Here is a 21,841-nt window from a genome sequence, read left to right on the forward strand (position 1 = left end):
GTTAACCCAGATAGCAGAAACAGCTTGCCACAAGCATGATATAAGCTTGTCGTGACAAGGATATAAGCTTGTCCCAAGCTTGTTACGACAAGTCTGTAAGCGTATATCAAGGCTGATTCAAGCGACGAAGTTGACAGGCGACAAACATATTGTAGGCTTATACTGTAAGATTGTTTCAAGCTTGTCAGCTCAAGCTTATTGCAAACTTGTTACATAAAGCATGCTACAGGCTTGTTACCTCAAGTTTATTTCAAACTTGATACGTAATGCTTGCTCCAGGCTTGTTACCTCAAGTCTATTTCAAACTTGATACATAATGCTTGCTACAGGGTTGTTACCTCAAGTTTATCTCAAACTTGGTACATAATGCTTGCTACAGGCTTGTTACCTCAAGTTTATTTCAATCTTGGTACATAATGCTTGCTACAGGCTTGTTACCTCAAGTTTATCTCAAACTTGGTACATAATGCTTGCTACAGGCTTGTTACCTCAAGTTTATCTCAAACTTGATACATAATGCTTGCTACAGGCTTGTTACCTCAAGTTTATCTCAAACTTGGTACATAATGCTTGCTACAGGATTGTCACCTCAAGCTTATTTCAAGCTGTCCACTTCAAGTTTAGCACATGCTTAATATGTCTCGTTTATTGCAAGCTTCTCAGTAAAGCTTGATACAAATTTATTTCTGCACGTGAGAAAATCATTCATCTGCTTGGCGACATGTATAATGTTTGATGTGAAGGTTAGTATAATGTTCAATGTGTAAGTTACATAAATGATGGTGTGTATTCTTTTGCCATCTGAGGTGTTTAGATATTGCTATCACTTTATTGGCATTATTTTAAATATATATAGGGGAAACCATACCATACTTACTATTAATAGTAAACATAGTAGTAAGCTATGGTTTCTGCAATGTTTTTAAAAGAATGCCAATAAAGTGGTGGCAATATCCAAACACCCTCAGATGGCAAAAGAACACACACCATCATTTATGTAACTTACACACTGAACATTATACTAACCTTCACATCAAACATTATACATGACGCCAACCAGATGAATCATTTTCTCACGTGCAGAAACAAATCTGTATCAAGGTTGACACTACTGGGCCTCACATCAAACCTTATACAAAATGAAATCAACCTCAAATAGACAATAATCCTGCAAAAATAAACGTAAAGGTGACGACGAAAGAACTGTTAAACCTACATAAGCAATGTTCTGAAAAAGAATAGTTGTGTTCGGTTAAAATCAAAGCAAAATAATGTATACTTTCACAATCTGTATTATGCTTCTTTCCTTCGTCCATTATGCGTCTTTGCAGCACGAGGTTCAGGTTTATTTCTGTTGAGTAACATTATTGAAATATCATGTTAAATTATAAATCCACGTCTCATACAACATTGGTGTTGAATATATACCCCATACTCCAGTCTATTGAGATTAGTATCTTATCTCAACATAGAAAGCAACACTTTTCCTGAGTTCCTTGGTGAATATACTATGCGACCTGGCAGATCAGCATCCAATTAGTTTACCATTAACCACAGTTTGATGTTGAAGCTGAGCGTCCCGTTTCAGCACGAAGTTTTACATGAGACACTGACCTGTAGAATCCGAACAGTAATGCGTTCAGTGTTTGTAAGGTCTTCCACTGGGAATCGACCACGACCCTAGGCGCACCAAAGACGTACACCACTAGACAAACGTCAAGGGCTAAGCAAACTTTTAAATTATCAGATTTCAGGAAAGAAAGAAATATAAATTAAATCCTAGAACCACTGCTACACAGGGTGCGAAATACTGAGGATGGCCATTCCCATACTTCAAAATTTTGGAAGAAAATTCATCCTCAATAATTTACTGGAGAGATAAGGTGACATCGACACTGTCAGAAGTATACAAACTATTTACAGTAAATCTGTGCAGTTAGTGGACAACCTAGTGGATAAGCATTATCCCTAACCTTATATATATATATATCAATAATTTTGGATGTTCAATATATGAAATCTTCATTTCAAAACTTTCCAGTGCAATTTTTTTTTTACTTATTTATTTACTCCTATCTCTCCCCGATCATAACTGTTATGATTTCGCATCCTGCTGCTACATAATTGAAATAAATTATCCCTACATTCTACGCAATAACTGATATAAGGTTCCATGAAAACAATCAGCTTGTATTACAATGTTATTTATTGAACTTATTTACATATTTTGTATTATTTCTAACTTATTTCCTTAATTGGGTTCCTCAACTTCAACGGTGTGACCTTCCACTACAGGTTTTGAATTTCTTCGTTCTCTGCAAAATAACGATCATAAATACGTACTGAAAAACATGTAATTGATTGCACAGTTAAAAGAAAACATTCATATTGTTTACCTTATAAATACGCTCTCATTAAAATACATTATTATTCTTTGAAGTAAGTGCCACACAAGGCAACAGAGTCTGGCACTCGTTTCTCAGATCTGGTGATCCATGGCTTGGAAGCACTCCAAATATGATCTCTATAGCATTACGGTAGAATTTTTTATAGTGAATTAATATTCCCTAATCGAGCTCACCTATTCAGATGTTAGATTTGTAGTGTGACACTTCTTATTCAAAGTGTCTTAACTATGTCAAATACAATATAATTCATCTTCCCATACTGAAAATTAATAAAGTAATTTTAAACACTACTATACACAAACATTACCCAAACACTCTTTCGGTTTAGCGGCATCCCTTATATTCTACATTTTACGTTTTACAGCCTTATTTGATTAAATTTTGACGATCACTCATAAGAAACACTTGAAAGGAAAGAATCGCGTTTGTTACAATTACAACATACTCTCCCACAGTCTGATATTAAGTCGTCTCGGGATCGCACGAATCTGTCTGGGTCATACAGGGTCAGGGATCTGACTACTTCGGGATCACGAGTCACGAAGTATGTTACTCGTTTCATCACTGGTACCACTGCATGGTATTTATTCACTTTACCTATTTCAATGTTCTAGTGCCAGTAAATTTTCAGTAGTTTTTTTTTTAATTTCCTAGCTGAAAATGTGCATTGTTCTGTGAGAGCATCAATTGAGATAAATCCAGAAAATGTCATATTGACTCACTCGGTACTGTTGTATAAGCACGGCGTTACGAAAAACAAACGAAGTAATCACTGATATAAGAAATCACTGAGAGATGGAAGAACAAATATTTACTTATTTCTGTAATTTTCTCTCCATGCCTTGTATGAAATGCAATCTGATCTCACGATTCACAGGAAAGATAGGTCATAAGTGTGTGAACCTATATACCTTGTATTCTTCACGGAGCAACATAAATGGCAGATGATGACCTACAAGGCGTTATCCTGCGTCACGTACAACAGAACGCATGGGAAAGTGTAGTTCGCAATTCACAGGAAAAGTGTAGAATTTACTAAAGTAGGCACCGTGTACACGGACAACTTCGTACCATTTTGCAACGAGTTTGGAACATACCTTAGAGGTTCAATGAAATATTTCTCTTTAAAAATAAAAAATAAAAAAGTTACTGGTGACTAACACGTAAAGAGGTGTTAAACAAAAATTCACTGGAATTATTTGTGACAGTAAAACAAACGGATTTTAATCCTGAGCCTTACAGCGGAGGAATAAATCTTTGCAACGTTTCATTCTTTCAAAACACAAGAATCAATGATAGGAAGACATGCATATTGCCTTCATCATACATATCAAATGAAGAAGGGATGACTCATTACCGTAAATGTAACACTAAGTTTATTTGACCCATATTCATGGAACGTCGTGTCGGAGTCATTAGCGTCGTTTCACAATTCATTATAGAGAAGTAATAAATACTCCTGCGACCTATCGACCTAGTTCTTTATATCCCATCTTTGAAAGCAGAAACATTTCTCAGTGTACATGGCGCAAGGCAGGAAAATCACTTCATTTACTTCAATCCAGTCAAATTCTGAATGCATTTTAAGACCTATGTCTCCCTATTTATTTTCCTGTTAATTTGTTGTTGAGTGTTTACGCATACGCATACTTTGGCGTGCTCTATCCTATTGAAATCTTTTTGTCTTTGGGGGAAAAAAACTACTCTTACTTTTTTAATTTTTTTTATTACTGCCACTGCTGAATGAAGTCTTTATCTTGTGGATAAAACATTAACCTTTATTTCTTGTTCAATTTTAGTGTTGATTACTTCTTTTTCATACTGAATGAAGTCTTATCTTCCCGAAAACTCGGGAATGTCTTTGTAAGAGAGAAATGTGCATTTACTATTATTTTGTCTTTTAACAAAATTTTCTAACTGCTGAAGTCTTTATCTTCTAGGAAAAAAAAACTGTTTCTTGATTAGTTTTAATGTTATTTTACTTCTTTTCTATCTCCTGAATGAAACCGTATCTTCTGAGAAGGAAAACTACAATACCATCTGTATCTTAATTAATTATAGTACTTTATTGCTTGTTTCTATACTAAACGAAATAATCTTATCGTCTGGAAGATACTGCAATTGCATATTTCTCTATTACAATGGCATTGCAGAGTTTTCCAGAATGTAAGATGGTTTCATTTAGTATAGGAAAGAAGTAATTAAATCTAATCAATCAAGAAAGAGGGTGGTATTGTAGTTTTTCTCTTATGAGATGAGTTCGTTCAGTAGATAGAAAAGATGTAAAATAACACTAAAATTAGTCAAGAAAAAAATAGGTTAGTTGCTTTCTGTTTTTCATGCAGCAGGTAGGAAATGTAACAGTATATAACAGTAGGAAATATAACAGTAAGTGCCTATCTCTCTATTACTCTGACATCGCAGTTTTCAAAAAATGAAATTTTTTGCAGTATAGAAAACAAGTAATCAACACCAAAATTAATCAAGGAATAAAAGTTATTCATTTTTTTTTTTAAAAAAAAGGATTTCATTCAGCAGATAGGAGTAATCAAAAAATAAAATTAACAGAGGTACTTTCTTCCAGAAGACAAGAAAATAAAAATGTAAACAGTAATGAATCTCGATTTTAGTTAAAATTTCTATCCTCCGAGGAAAGTAACAGGCAAGTTGCTAAATTATAAGGGATAATAAAATAATAAATACATACAAGGTAAACATTTCATCTCATTTCACTGTGCACTAATACATGAGTGCGTAAAAATGAACTCATCTCGCTATATAAAATACAAAGACCTAAGTGATTGAGTGACCGACAGATCTTTGCACAGGCCAAATCGCTTAAGATAGACAAGTTAAATATGGACAGTACATGGGATTTGTTACGTAGGATACCACTAAGGAAGGATTTTTGCAAACTCGACAGGAAGGGGAGGAAAATAGGTGTGGGACGTATTTTTAAAATATGACCATATCTCCGAATTCCTTAAGGTTACAGACTTGAAATTTGATATTCGGATGTCTCATTTCAAATAATTTGACATATTTAAGCGGTTTTTGATATTTTAGTACAAAGGAAAAAAAGAAAAAAAAGGTGAGAAAGAAAAGGAGTGAGGATTACAATTATTATAAGATGTCGAAATCTCTGAATTTATGAAGGTTTGAAACATGAAATTTGGTATTTTCATATTATTTAAAATAAGTAGATAAGAATTTAAGCGCTTTTGAAATATGCCTCGGAGGTAAGAAAGGGGGGTGGAAAGAAAAATGGATGGGGATTATAATTATTATAGTAAAGTATTTAATCCCTTAAGGTGAGAGATTTGAAGTTCAGTATTTCCATTTCTCATTTAAAATACTTTGCCACGTGTTTCGGCCCTTTTTTTTCTTTTTTGACATGCTAGTAAAAAGGGAAAGAAACGATGTGGAGAGGAGAAAAAAAAGGTGAGGATTACAATTATTCTAATAAAATGTCGATATCTCTAAATCTTTTAAGATTTGAAATATGGAAGTAACTTCTCATTTAAAATTATTACAAAAGCGTTTTATGATACATATCCTAAAAGGAAGAAAAAGGGAAGGATTGCAATTATTATAATAAGATGTTCATATCTTGGGGTCCGGGAAAGTAAGAGGCATTGAAACGCTGTAAATCTCTTTTTCCTCCAAATCCACAGAATTCTATGCATATGATATTGATCTAGTGACCTATAGATGTGAGAAATGTAGTGAATACAAAACGTATATGTAGAGAAGAACGCGTCCATGGACTAAGTTGCAGATCCCTAGCTTATTTAGTGATGGTAAGAACTTTCCGATCTCTCTCGTGATTGTAAGGAAAATAGGTAAAACTATACTTACCTACGAAGTAGTCTAGGCTCCGCCTGCTGCAGCCAAACACCCTATACTTCCTTCACCGTTTCTTCTGTTGCGACGGTGTACATCTTACGAACAGCAGATGAAAAGAAAGATAGAATTTCAAGCAAATACTAGCGATTTTTATTCTTTAAAAAAAAAACTGTCATTTGAAATAAATTTCCCTCTTAAATAGCTTTACGGAATTATGGTATGGTTTCTAAACATGGATACCTAGAGCTGAAACTAATTCCTATATTATTTTTCAAGTCACCTAAGCTAGGCCCCTATTTTGTGATTTTTATGTAAGGGTACTATAGAAAGTTATCTTCCACCACACTTTTGGTATATTATATAATGGAAAAGTTACATTTTTCGATACAAGTGTAACAAGACTTTCTTCCGGCGCCCTTAGTGGTGATATGGTTTTGAGTCAACGTTTAAAGTCACCTTAAATAACACTACAAAAAACACATTAGGTTTTGGCTACCTTCGTTGTCACGAAAAATTGAAAGATGAAGACGACAGAAAGACGAAAGTTTGACTATGCGCCGTCTTGAAAGCCTGCAACTTTTCTCTTTTTATACTGGAATTATGGTAACTTCGAAAGCTATGTTCTTCTAGTGTTTTATCTGCGTTCCAGTGTTAGACAAAGAGCTCTGAAATTTTGCACCTTTAAAATATCGGCAGGGGAGACAGTTTGGCATACTATGTAATACTACCAGACTAACAGTGTTGCCAACCCAACAAAGTTATATTCGTGTGGTAGACAGTATCAAATTTACAGGTATACACGAAAAGTCTGGTGCAAAATTATACTTCACAGTAGTGATTCCTACACTGTACTTCAATTTAAATTCGTTGACACTATTGACTTTATTTAGCCCTGGAATCATTCCTACCTTGGAATTTTATTTGGTTTTAGATTTTCCGTACACCTTACAAATTCTTTTGAATGCTTTTCAAAGCAAAGATTTGTTTAAATATGTACTTTGCCAGTAAAGCTTTGTTTACAACATAGAGTGTTTGATCAGTTATTGAATTTCCTATACATTCTACACAGATGTTATATTCACCCAGTAAGGGTGAACACATTTACATATTTTACTACTTGGCAGTAAAAGAATCCTAAAGTACTCAAAGCATACTTTATTCATGAAGAATTACTTCTGATTGCTTGGGACATACTAATATGAAAACACACGTCCAGTACGAGAGAAGTAAGACTTAATAATTAGCAAACTGGAATTTTGTATGGTTACTAGCATAAATAAATAAATGAAGTTAAATATTTCAGTACAACTTTTCAAATCAACTTACTGTTGATCTTATTGTACATTTGGTTGGACCCAAAGGTGTGCTTTTTTGCTTCATGATCCTTGGTTTCCTGCCAGAGTAGGAGAATTCCATTGCGAGTTTGTCGCACAAAGTTCTTCTTATTGCATTGTGAGCGAAACCTTTTAAAATCCTTACCACCAATTGACAGTAATACTTTTACCTGAAAGAAAGGAAAGTATTTAGATCTAATGCATGCTGAAATCAAAAAGAAAAACAATATATATAAGGGTCCGTATTGTTGTTTTTCTACCAGTGGAAAAAAAAAACAAAGCATGAATGAAACTAGATTAATTTTTAGATACCGTAATGTGAAGTGTGAAAAAAAAAGGCGTGGAGTTCTGAGTTTCACGGAAGGCCGTATCAAATGGGCTACGTGACTAACAAAAACTGTTTGCCTGGGATTTATTTGGTAACTTTCAGCTTTATATCGGAATAGCGGTTATTTAAAAGGACCATTGTCCGTTTGAATTAGAAAAAAATACTATATATATATATATATATATATATATATATATGTGTGTGTGTGTGTGTGTGTGTGTGTGTTTGTGTGTGTGTATGTATATGGAAATTACATACACTTCCAAAAGTAACAAGTAACAGTGGGTTAATCAGTGCTGCCAACAAGTAGTGTCAGAAAATAGCTAAATGACGCACAAAAACTAGCTAAAAATGGCTCAACTTACCTTAACTTATAGGTAACAGAATTTAGGAATAAAGAAACTAAATATTTGGTACTTTAAGTCTACTAGTTTACAAAGATGTTCTAATATTATTTATCTTTTGATATCCTCAAATCAAACAGTTTCACAATACAATTTGTTCCTTCATTGACTAGAAGTAATAAAATCTCTTGAATTATTTTCAACTTCTAATGCTGGGTATGGCTTGATAACACTATTGATCTATCACAAAAATATATACATGCACATGCACGCATCTCAACAAGAAAAACTCCACCCAAACTAAAAATACACTAGAAACTAATCAAACAAATTGACTATGGAGAAACCAGATCCAGGAATCCCAATTTACCGTGACGGATAGGTGAGACTGATAAAAGATATCTAATTTACTGTGACAATGTAAGTGCTGTTGTAAACAAAAGAATTAGAAAAATACCAAGATAAACTACTTTTTTTTAAGTTTTTCATATTTTCTAAAAAAAAAAATGACTGCAAAAGATTTAATTGCCGCCTAAATGACTATATTAGCAAGTATGAATGGCAAGTTGACCAAAATTATAGTCCATAGCTAATGCACATGATAATGGCTAAATTGGCAAAAATGGAGTTGATGCTAACATTTAGTCAAAAGAGAGATGTTCCAAAAAGACGTAAATTAAAAGATATAACAAAGATTTGAAACCTGCTTCATAACTTGTACAGGTTTGATAGGATACTTACATATTTCTTTCCGAAGTTAGGTTCTTCAAGCTTTCTCTCAAATGTTTGAAAATCATTGAACGTTCGCAGAGGCAGAAGGCCAAGAAGTTCGATTCTTCGTTTATGGACTCTGCTTTCACACTCACACCATTACTTAGAAGTGTGTTGACCTTCTTCTCGACGGAAGATACTCTTTCACTAAGGTCAGCTAAAGTAGATTGCATTTGGCCAAATACCATTCTGATATCTGCAATAAATTTTAGGAAATATTGTTTTGAAGGTGTTAATATAACTAGAAAATATATTATTTCACAAACCATTGAAACAATTAAATGTACATTCATGTTCAAAATGATTGTCGCATATCTATAACTGTCTTCTTGTGGAAAATTTTATAGGGAAAGAATTATAAGCACGTAAATTAGAATGAGTAAAACAAATGGACAAGAAAGTTTTATTTTCGTTTTATTATTCTTATTTACTGCTCTTTTGACATGAAATTTGCCACATACATGTCTTTGCCGATTATGCACATACCAACATTATAAGAAATACAGGGCGAATTCGTTATCAAATTTTATTCCTACAACAACATATTTATAGACATGCGACAATAATTTTGGACATGGGTGTACGTTTGTGGTGGACAAACACCGTGTGCGTAGATTTTCTCAGGGTTCTACCGTTCCCCTCCACTTTCTTCAATCCATTATTTAATTCATTCTCATCATCACCGTCTCCTTTAGGCTGCCCCGCATAACCGTGGGACAAAACTCAAAGATTTTATTTAAATATGAGTTCGCTGTTCATTTAATCAGAAATCTTGGGGGGAAAAGTGGGGAACAATTAGGAAGACGTGTGTAGAAGACCACTATGTTGCAGAATTATGACCAGGTCATTAGAGTATGACGTCATTCATCAGCACTGCGGAAGGAAAGGGTTGATTGCTCAGAGGTAGAACGTTGCCTTTTGGTGCGACGGATCTTTGGTTCAATCTCCGACCTCATGAGTTTATGATGGACAATATCATATTCGTGAGGGTTTTTCCGTTCTCATGCCACTAATTCCTTCATAATCATTCACTATCATTAGTCATCCGTGTATCTTAACATTAACCCTAGGAAGACTAAACTATAATTGGTCACGTGAAAGACTAAGGGGGGTCAATTTTGCTCGTGGTTGTAAATTCCAATTTTAACCCTACTAATGTATTTTAAAGTTATTTAATGACTGCTACTAATAAATGTGAGTTGTAAAATTATTTTAAGACTTGTGAAATTTTATTTTAATAGGAAATATTACAAGTCCCAGTACAGACTACTACCGCATTTGGTTAGCAGACATGAAGTAGCTTGAAATACATTAGCCTGTGTAGACAAGTTACTATACTAAACCTGAGAGTATTACGTTTGCTTAATGTATAAAAGTAGATTATGTTAATTTAGTCATCCATTCAAAGAATAGATAAGTTTACATGATCCTTTCAAAGTAAAACTATACTCCTCTTAACATTTCTAAGTTGCTAAAAAAATGTACTTAGTCTCCTGCGCTAAAAAAAAAAAAAAAAAAAAAAAACTACCACAATAATGTGCTTTCTAATAAAACTAAATTTAAGTTTAGATTACAGAAGAAAATACAAAAAAATTTAAACGTTGTAAAATTCATTTGTTCGGGCAAAGAGAAAAAGAAAGTGCGGGCAAATTTGACCCACCTTCGTCTTTCTATGGTTAAGGACATAACAGCGGGGTTATGAAGAACGGGACCTACAGCTTAAAGTGAGATCCGAACCACTACTCAGTTTGCACTTGAGAGATATTGTTCTTCATTTGAACTCGAAACCAGAATCCCTTGATAACAAAAGCGATAAATCCACAGACCCATCATCCACGGAGGTCAACTGATAGAAATACGTTGCAGTGATCTTGCATACTTGTGAATATTTTAGGAGCCACTTAAGAACCAAAAGGGAAAGAACTGCAAAATGGAATCACTCTATAGTTATACACATTAAATCAATGGACAATTTTAAAAGACTATATATTTTAGTACAGAAGATCTAATTTAGTCAGTCAGAAATATAGGCTTAATTTAATTTGCTAATCAATACAGGAAGTGACTAATAGTTCTGGACCATTCATACTATCTTTCTAAATAAAACTTTTTATTATTATTATTATTATTAACAACAGTCAAACCTAATGGAAATCTCTGTTTCGTCGATCTACTTTCCAATGTTATAAATTTAGACACTTAATCAGCTTCTGTGGAAAAGTTTTGTTGACCGTCCGCTAGTGTGGCAGCTCACTACAGGCAGTTCGGCGGGAACTCCAAACTTGATAAAATAAAATCACAATTAAAGAGACAAGTTAAAAAAGTATTTTTCACGAATCCAACCCCCACTCAACTTGTGGACTATCATGCCTCCGACAAGGAAAATTCAAGCTTAACCAATGATGAAGGAGTAGACTGCTGAATAATTTATGATGTAATGGCAAATCATTTGCAGAACTAGTTGACCTGTGACCTCTAGTTTGAGCGAGTTGCGTTCATTTCTCGAGGTTGCGACCCTGTTCAATCGAATCATCAGCCTCAAATTACCTTTACTCTTAAAAAAAAAGGGGCAACGGTTACTCCACTTTAATCTAAGGTAAACGTATTTAAACAAACAAACAAAAAAAAAAAAACCTGGTGTAAAGCAAACATTCCGGTTTAAGTGAAAAAAAGTTAAAAAAAAAAAACACGGTTTTGGCCAATCCTGAAAAATAGCGTTATTTCTTTATTACATCCGTTCAGATTGCAAATATTTTTCTGAGATTTTAGATCCAGACTTCATTCACCTGGTAGAAAAAAAAGTAAACAAAAGTACTAAAATCAATTAAGAGACAGAAGTTACTGTTTTTAGAGGATAAAAAGATAAAAATGTAAGCAACGAAAAACATAGTTTTCTTCAAACTTACACCCTCGACTTCTTACCTAACAAATTTCAAACTAATATGCCAACTTATTTTCGCGTAATAATCCATTTTGAATTATTATTAATATCTAATAAGTAATTTTTCGAAATTCATCGTTCTTTTACCGTAAACCCAAAAGTCCATACCCGATCGAACCTTTCCATGCTCTTATTGTAAAGCGATGAAATGAGTGATATCACTTAATCTAAGATTGATGAAGTATACCTTAGAATAAGTAATTGTTACTAAATAAAGTCGGACATAAGTATTTATATTCTTCAATTTTGCCCCCAACCTCCGAATAAATTTGGAAGAACATAAGGAACGAAAGATAAGCATGATGCATTCTAAAATGAGTGAAATGTCCAGGCTTGCTTGCTGCATTTAAATATCATCCGTACCGATTCTTGGGGAAGCCACATCAGTTAAAATTTTTAGTGTATCGGTGAAAGCTAAAACAAGAAAGCTTAGGCAATGTATTAATTCAAAGCAGTTTTCTCCTCGATTGTAGAGATAAAACGTAATTTTCATTACTTTAGCGGACGGCTCTCCAAATTTAAATCGATTTTGTTGATTTTTTCACTAGATTTGAGGCACTACTTTACAAACACTTCACGAACCACAGCTGAGCGAGCGGAGGGGATTAGAAGCCCCGTAGGACTCGTTTTTTCCCCTTATCTTTTAAGTTACACACGATTGGCATTGCAGCCATTGTAGACTGTCATTTTCCAAAACTTAACATACAAATACTGTCATTTCGTTCCTTCAACCGCCTTCCGCCCTGGCAAATAGCTCCACCATAACATACTTACTTTCCCATGTATACTCATTTGCACATACAATTTATTGAGTTTAAAACACTTACATTATCATTTAACTACCTTCATTATTAATATGGGGTTAACTTTAGCAGGTGGCTCTACCTAATTAAATAAATTATTTTAATGTGTTTAGACTTAATAAATCGTATCTGTTATATAGAATCCTACGAAATGGAAAATTAAGTATGTTATGGTGGATCTAATTGACAAGGCGGTAGGCAGATGAATACAAGCAAGGAATGAGATGGCAGTAAGTACATATGAAGCTTTGGAAAATGACCGTCTGCAATGGTTGCAATGCCAAACGCGTGTAACTTAAAAAGTAGGGGGGGGGGAAACGAGCCCTGCGGGGCATCTATTCCCCTTCGTTCGCTCAGCTATGCTACGTAAAGTGTTATGTAACGGCATATTTTTTGAACTGGGGGTGGCAATATTTTGCTTAAATTTTGTACTTTCTTGGTATATATTTTGTATTTTTTTTATGGTTTAGGTAGGTTAAGTTAGTTTAGGTTAGGCTGGGTTAAGATACTTGGGCATTACTCGAGCAGATGGTTCTACCAAATGTTCACACATTGCATTTCCCGGTTCCTTTTTGTAGAATATCCACCAGTGGCGTAGCACACTTTTGCGGGCCCCCCCCGCAAAGTATAGAGAAGGGGCCCTAGTTGTAAAGCCGACAGAAGTAAGGTTGAAGTTCTACTTCTTTAAATCCTTATTCATCGCAAGACTTCGGGGCCCCCCCGCACTGCGGGGGTTGCGGGGGCAGCTGCTACGCCACTGATATCCACTAAATGAGAAGCTAGTGCATAAACCACGAACCAACTTGTGCTAGGTGGCCACAAAAAAAAAAAACACGAATGCCATAGGGCAGGAGTGTAGCTGGGAGTCCCGAGCGAATGCGTCCGTAGAGAGCAGGCGTGTCAGCGACGGAGGACATGCATACAAACGAGGAAAGTGGAAAAATACATAAAATATCCGCAATAATTTTTACATGGTGATTTTACCTGAATTCGTACTTTGGTTATAGTTAAGGAGCCGTACTTCCCATTTAGGGAAGGAAGAGAAACGCCATACTTTCAAGAATTATTCACTGACTATCTAGGATGTTAAAAAGTAGGTAATAGACTGAGTTCTTGCCCTTGTACTTAGGGTATTTAGGTAGTGCAACAGTAAGATGTATCCTCGTGCACGGGAGATGAGAAGTAGCTGTTCTTAACTATTACCCGTACTTTCTTCCTATATTTTCTGTTTTTGATGATTTAGGTTAGGTTTGGTTAGTTATGTTAGTAATTACGGTTACGTAACACCAACTCATTTCTCCTGTAAACACGGTGGTTTTACCTGATTTTGGCCCCCAAGTTCCAAAATTCTCTATATGTAACAGTATTATCTCAAATCTAGTGAAAAATGACCATAAAATCGATATAAATATGGTACAGCCGTCTGCTAAAGCAATGCCTTAACAGTTATCAAGTATTCCACCTATAAATTTTTAATATGATAAAGCCGTCTGCTGAAGATAACGCTCTAATTTTTGTACTGATATTCAGGGGTGCCCGAGGAAAATTTTCTAGGGAGGGGCCCATCTCCATGGTTGCTATATTACGCCTGGTATTTAATATACATGATTTCCTATATTACGTATACATTTTCGTAAGCCAAAGGGGGCCCGGGCCCCACCCCCTCCCCTTCGGGCGCCTATCCTGATGCTAATTGTCAAAAGCCATCACTGACTTTAAAGAATCCAATGGCTAAATATGGTATACATTATACCGATGAACACACTTAAAAAAAAGAAAACAACATAAAATGTATAAACATAAAATTCCATCCATATTTGAAAAGTAATACTATCCTAAAAGCGCTGAGCGCACTAGTCTAAAATAAAAATCATCTTTTTATTTTGTAACTAAAACTAAAGTAGGGCTTACTATTACATTTCATACACATAGCTTACCTTTGTTTACCTTTTGGAAGAAATCAAGCGCCAAATCTCAGACTACTCACCAATCCTACAGATGGCTCCATTTGCTAAACAATCGACAAACGTCAAGCGTTTTGAATCAAGCTTGAAATAGGCTTAGTAGAAAGTTGATAAATTCAAGCTTCTTTTCAAGTTAAAAACAAGCTAAAATAAACGTTGATTGTCGCTTGTCGCATTCAAGCTTCTTTTCAAGTTAAAAACAAGCTAAAATAAACGTTGATTGTCGCTTGTCGCATCAACTGTACATTGCTAAGCCAAAATCAAGGGAAAGCGACCCTTGATTTAAGCTTACATGCTATCTGGGAAATGGCTCACTATTCCGCCACTATCGAATTTCGGGGTTGGTTCTTTCGCATCGTTTAGTGTGTATTTTGTACCGTTCTGTTCGCCTACTTCCACGTTTTGAGCATCACCAGAAATGCGTCAAAATGATCCATCAATGTGTGAGAAAATAGAGCCATTGTTCCGCCACTATCGAATTTGGGGGGTCGTTTCTTTCACATCGTATAGTGCCTGCTTTGTACCGTTTTGTGCTCCTATTTCCACTTTAGTGCGACAACAAAAATGGGTCAAAATGGCCTACAAGTATAGCGGAATAACTTAATGCAGTTCCGTCACCATCAAATGAGGTCGTTTCCTTCACACTTTTTATACATGATTTGTGTCGCTTTGTGCATCAGTGGAAGAGGGTCAAAATGGACCTTGAAAGTGGAATGAATATGTCTTTCTCTGCCATATTTGTAGGTCACCTTTGACCCACTTTCGTTGGCCTACAAAACGTGAAAGTATGCGCAGAAACGGTATAAATATGCACTAAACAATGCGAAAAAAGCGACCTTGAAATTCGATACTGGTGGGAGAGTGGATCAGTTTTCTTCTCACATTGAATGCCCATTTTGACCCACTACCATTGATTCACAAAACGTGGAAATAGGCTTACAAAACGGTAGAAAACACGCACAAGACGATGTGAAGGAAACGACCTCGAAATCGTTCCTGACGGAACAGCATTAACTTGTTCCGCCATATTTGTAGGATAACATTGACCCATTTCCGGTGACGCAGAAAACGAGGAAATAGGCGCACAAAACGACACAAAAATGGAAATTTAGCTTAATTACATGGACATTTTAAGTTTGTAAGCTTAATTATATGGAAAATTTTATACATTTTTCCTTTACGTTGGTCTACTTTACGTTGATTTGGGACTTTTAAATTGTATTCATTTTTCCACTGAAAAATATGTATAATTCAACAAGTTGATTTGATTTTGAGTTGCTTTTGGGGTTTAACGTCCCGGTCAGCAGCGAGGCTATATGAGACATGGACCTACTGATTAACGTGGAATCCGAACCACATGAGCTCCCGCCGGGAATCGAACCCGGGTTTCCCACGCCAAAGGCGCGTACGCTAACCGCTTAGCCACGGAGGAGCTCTATGATTCAACAAGGAAATATTTATTAGTTATAATTATAATAATTATCTATATAATTGAATTCATTGTAATTTGGTCCATAACAAACACTTTACCATTTCGTACTAGCTGTTATGCCCGTTCTTCGCACGGATCAGATAAAATATCAATGTAAACAAACTGAACAACGGGAGAACAATTAAGAAACATTTCTAACATTGGATATATTTTGTGTGAATATATATCCAACAACGTACATGTGTTTTCATTGGGAAGGCCGATGGGTCTGAATTTGAACGTAAACACTATCGGGGATGTCACTATACGTCTGAGCAACCCCGATAAATATGGATTCGACACAAATTCTACTACTTTTACATGTTCCGGTGAAGGCCCCCTCAGACCCCCTTGGTTCGTATTGTGAAACAATCTCCTCTGGCCCCCACCAACCCCCAACTAATACCACGAAAACTATGAATGTGACACTAACATCTGCCATTTTCTACTACTTTTTACATATGCCGGTAAAAATCCCTATAATCCTCTGGTTCCAATTTTGAAAAAAACAATGCCTCTGGTCCGCAGCCGACGGGGGCTGTATTTGGAAGTCAACGCCTGTGGAAGTATCACCATTCATCTCAGCGACAGCGAAAACTATGGATTTGACACTAATATCGGTCACTTTCCATTAGTTTTACATGTCTCGCAATTCCCCACCCCCGGTGACTCCCGGCCCGCATACAATGGTGGCTAAATTTGAAAATCATCGCTAATGAAAGTATCACCATTGATCTCAGCCACCGCGAAAACTACGGATTTGACATCGGTCATTGTGGATTATTTTTACATGTCTCGTGATCCCCTTCATAATGCCCCCCTTTCTTAGCTGATGGGGACTAAATGTGAAAGTAAACGCGGTCTTGAGTTTCACCAATGAGCTCAGCTACCCCGAAAACTATGAATTTGACATTAATATCGGTCATTTTCGATTATTTTTTTACATGTCTCGGAATTCCCCCCTCTGGTGACCCAAGGCCCGCATACAACGATGGATGAATTTGAAAGTCATCGCTAATGGTAGTGTCACCATTGATATCAGCAACCGCGAAAACTATGGATTTGACACTAATATCGGTCATTTTGGATTACTTGTACGTTTCGGTATCCCCCCCCCATTGACCCACGGCCCGTAGCAGAATACGGTGAATTTGGAAGTTAATGCGATCGGAGTTTCACCATTGATCTCAGCGACCGCGAAAACTATGAAATCGACACTGATATAGGTCATTTTCTACTACTTTTACATGTCCCGGTAAACGCCCCCCTGAGACCCCCTGGTTCGAATTTTTTCGAAAAAGCTTTGCCTTGGTGTGGGACCTGGACCAAGGTATCTTTGACCAAAATGTGGTAATTCTCGGTCGACTTGACTGGTCCCCAGGCCGGTCCCGGTAAACGTCTCCTGGAGACCCCCTAGTAAGGAATTTAAAAAAAAAAAAAACTCTTCGTCTTGGTCTGGGGCCTGGACCAAGCTACCCGTGACCAAATTTTGAAAAGTTTCGGTCCACTCGTCTCGTCCACAGGCCGCACAAAGATAGACACACAGACACACGAACAAACTATTTTATTTATATTAGAAAGGTCAGATCCGCCGTTATTGTATTAGTGCGATGCTTGAGCGATTGATCGTAGAAATTCAAACTCCGATGAGTGATAATTTTATAGGCTTGTTTTATTACAAGTTTAAACTCTTTAGTCAGTAGAGAAGAGGGCGTGAATCATGGGTCAGAGTTGATGACAATGGGTTTTGGCGGGTCTGTGGGTCACAGTGGGTAAGAGTGATTTATGGTGGGTGGTGGGTCAAAGTGGGTCACGGTGGGTCGTGGGTCACGACGGGTGGTGGGTCAATTGGTCGTGGCTAAAGTTTTCATTGCCCCACGCCCTCTCTGAACTACAGTGTTGAAAATTAATCAGTGAAAATCAATTGCAATTGATCAATCAATTGAAAGTAATTGCTGTGGAAATCAATTGCAATTGAATCAATTGCCAATTAATTTCAATTGCAATTGAATTACAGAATTCAATTGCAATTACTTTCCACTGCAATTACTTTCAATCAATTGATCAATTGCAATTGATTCTCCTTTTTTAATGGCCAACTGCAATTAACAATTAACCATTACTTATTTCAATTGTTAATTGCAATTAACAATTAAATTTACAGATTAATTGTTAATTGTTAATTCAATTGAAATTTGCCCAACACTGGTACCAAGAGACAACCCCTATGGGAATACATGGAAGGTTATGTCTTCAAATCAATTGGATAATCACTTAGATTAATGAATCCCATTCTTAACATTTGACCCTCTTCATAGTGGCAAAAGTTGATAGTGATCCATCAGCTATTTCCAGACTTTTTTTTTGTCTCCATAACTTCTATACCTAACTTCTTAATAAATACTACTATTACTACTACTACTACTACTACTACTACTACTACTACTACTACTACTACTACTACTACTACTACTACTACTACTACTAATAATAATAATAATAATAATAATAATAATAATAATAATAATGTAACTCAATACCTAAAGTTCCCTAGTTCATTAATCGCCCGTCTCCTTTAGCGTAAAAGGCATAAAGCTGGAATATAAAACTAGAAATTTCATTCGAGGGAATTCTAGTGCTAAACTAGAATTTCTACAAACTTTTCTGAATGTATGAGAGACAAATTACCGTAAGAAACTGGAAACTATTAGAAAGTGAGAATGAAATATTTCAGTTTAACATCCCGCGATTATACCCTTTAGGCTACGGGAGACGGAATATTGAGGCAAGTGAACGATGATGGAAGAATTTGTAGAATGAGATTGTGTGGAAGAAATGGGAGTACCCCGAAAATACACACGGACACAGTGTTGTCCATTGCAAACTTAATTAGCCGGACATCGAACCAGGAACTCAACGCACCGTAGTTAAGGGAATTAGATTTCTGGGCTGTCGGTATCTAAGGCCATTTAGTCCGTCACATACATGAGGGAGACGTCCCTCGGTGAGCACACTATCCGGGGAAAGGGAAGAAAGGAAGGAAACGGCCTGGGACGATTATGTTAGGTACCATCCCGGTATTTGCTGGGTGTGAGTGAGGGAAAGCCAGTATAAACCTCACTCAAGATGGCTGGGCTGAGAAAGCTGTTACACTTTGTCTACCGAGTGTCCCCACCGGGAAGCGAATCCGCGACCGCTTGCACCAAAGGCGTTAGCGACTACACCATGCGGGGCAACGCACCGTAGTTAAGTGCACTACCACTGAGTCACTGTTAGGTAACTGTCACAAACTATTAGGTTTTGACTAGAAGGAAAGGTAGTAAAATACGCAAGTACTACGGTGAAACTCTATGAGCAAAATAGAAAGGGAAATGCCACTTTTCTGGGTCACTGGTTGAAACCGTCGTTAAATATTATCTCAAAATGTTTCCCATTTTCCATTGTTTTAAAACATTGTATGTTTTCTCGAACTATATACACAAAAGCAATCAGCAATTGTAAATTATAAGAGGTAAATTATTAGCGAACAATATACAGAGAATTGTAAAGAAATAATGGACATTGTATAATATTTGTGAATTATGAAAGCTAGTCTTATTTCGGTATGTGAAGTATGTTGCACTTCAAGAATTAGGTTACTCTCTCAAGAATTAGGTTACTCTCTGTAGGTTGATAAGTGCTACGATTAACTTTATTTTTAACAATATAGAAACGTTTCTCTTACAAGTAAAGGTTCTCTCCCAAGAATCGGGGATCCGGAAACTGCGCATATATTTAGATGGAGGAGGGCCACGAAGGAATACTGGTGAAATACGCCAGGCCAACAGCAAAGGATAAATACAATATGGCCGCACGAAGGTAATGACAATCGACTTTTGCAAGCAACCTCTCATCCACTTCCCATGGGCAGATTGACTTAATGTTTTCCAGATTGATATATGTATGAACACTATACATCTATTGGTTTGAAATTTCGCGGACGTTGACGTACACGGTGTATTGAACCCAATATGGCCGATCAAAATGTCAATAAGTCAACGACTCGTGTCTCGAAAACGAATTGTACTATGGAAGTACAGTGTCACTAGACGTGTACGAAAAGCATTAAACGGTTCAAAATATCGCCATTTGAAAACCAATATGGCCGAACATAATCCTGAACCAAACAGCTCGTACTACAAAAACGAAATTTGGTGTAAAGGTCCATTACCACTAGTAGGTGAGGAAAATAATACAAATGGATCACAATTTCTACATCGTGTATCCAATATAGCCCCGAAATACGCATATAAAATATAGACTGTAAAGACTTCAAGTGGTTTCGCATGAAAATCACCTACAATTCATTGGAACAGATTTTGCAGATGAAATGCCAGTAAGTTAAAAATGTTGCCAGTGCCTGTGTTATCTGTTTCAAGTGTTACACGAAAACATATACTGTTGATTTGGGGAGGTCTAGAACGCACTAGCCACAAACGTCCTAGAATATGCGTCTTAAAGTTTGCAAACTATATCATATATAACAAAAATCGCCATTGCCGACACTGGCACCGTGGCTACACAGGTAACATCGTGGTTTACGATCCAAGGGTCCTATGTTCGAACCCGGCGAAAAATCAAAAACATATTTTTCGTTACTCACATAATTATTAATTATTCTATACATTGTTATAGCAAACTAAATATGTTTACAGTGTATATTTTATACGTATTTCGCGGCTATGTTGGATACACGATGTAGAAATTGTGATCTATTTGTATTATTTTCCATTTGTAAATTTCAAACCAATAGATATATAGTGTTCGTACATATATCAATCTGCAAATCATTAAGTCAATCTGCCCATGGGAAGTGGATGAGAGGTTGCTTGCAAAAGTCGATTGTCATTACCTTCGTGCGGCCATATTGTATTTATCCTTTGCTGTCGGCCCGGCATATTTCACCAGTATTCCTTCGTGGCCCTCCTCCATCTAAATATATGCGCAGTTTCCGGATCCCCGATTCTTGGGAGAGAACCTTTACTTGTTAGATGATTTTTACGATTTACTTAGCGATGCAGTTTTATAAGTTGTCGGCAGGAAAATGGTAATTTACGGCCAATGAGTGATTGCGCATGGAAAAGAGATCTCTAAGATATACATTTCCGTCGGTACTCTGCACAACATAGGGAAGCTATGCATTTGAAACTAAGATTACAATGTGAAACCATTGCGACTGCTATGAAATGCTTTATTGTTGATACTGTGAGCACTTAACATGATTGGAGCAGAAAGTTTATTTGCATCAGGAAACGTGGTGTTGATGTTGATTTTGAGTTTAACGTCCCTTCAGCAGCGAGGCTATATGAGATGTGGATCTATTGATTAGCGTTGAATTCGGACCACATGAGATTCCACCGGGAACCGAACCTGGGTCTCCCACGCCATAGGCATCAGGGAAACTTGCTTTCTATTTGTGATATATATTGAAACATAGGAAACAACACATTATGAGATAAATAAATGCAACATGAAACCAAGATCAAAGTGCTTGCAAATTGCATACTGAATCTCATAATGACAACAGTGTTACACAACACAGTGTCAAAATTGTCCGTAATTCTTTAGATTCCTTCGAGGTATCGCTTCCAG

At 36.3% G+C, this 21,841-nt stretch overlaps 1 protein-coding gene and 1 long non-coding RNA gene across 2 annotated transcripts in view; one reads left to right on the forward strand and one right to left on the reverse strand.

The window, feature by feature from the left end:
* LOC145681514 (uncharacterized) overlaps positions 1-21,841 on the forward strand; it is an 80,970-nt gene that overhangs the window by 24,543 nt on the left and 34,586 nt on the right. The window lies entirely within an intron of this gene.
* LOC145680765 (uncharacterized) lies at positions 2,090-9,987 on the reverse strand. The gene is made up of 3 exons (XR_014130675.1): positions 9,002-9,987; positions 7,581-7,758; positions 2,090-2,315 (listed from the first exon to the last, which is right to left on the reverse strand). It is a non-coding gene; the product is annotated as an uncharacterized LOC145680765 (long non-coding RNA).

This window comes from Thermobia domestica, chromosome 3 (assembly GCF_964235325.1).
Source record: "Thermobia domestica chromosome 3, izTheDome1.hap1.1, whole genome shotgun sequence".
Taxonomy (NCBI): Eukaryota; Metazoa; Arthropoda; class Insecta; order Zygentoma; family Lepismatidae; genus Thermobia; species Thermobia domestica.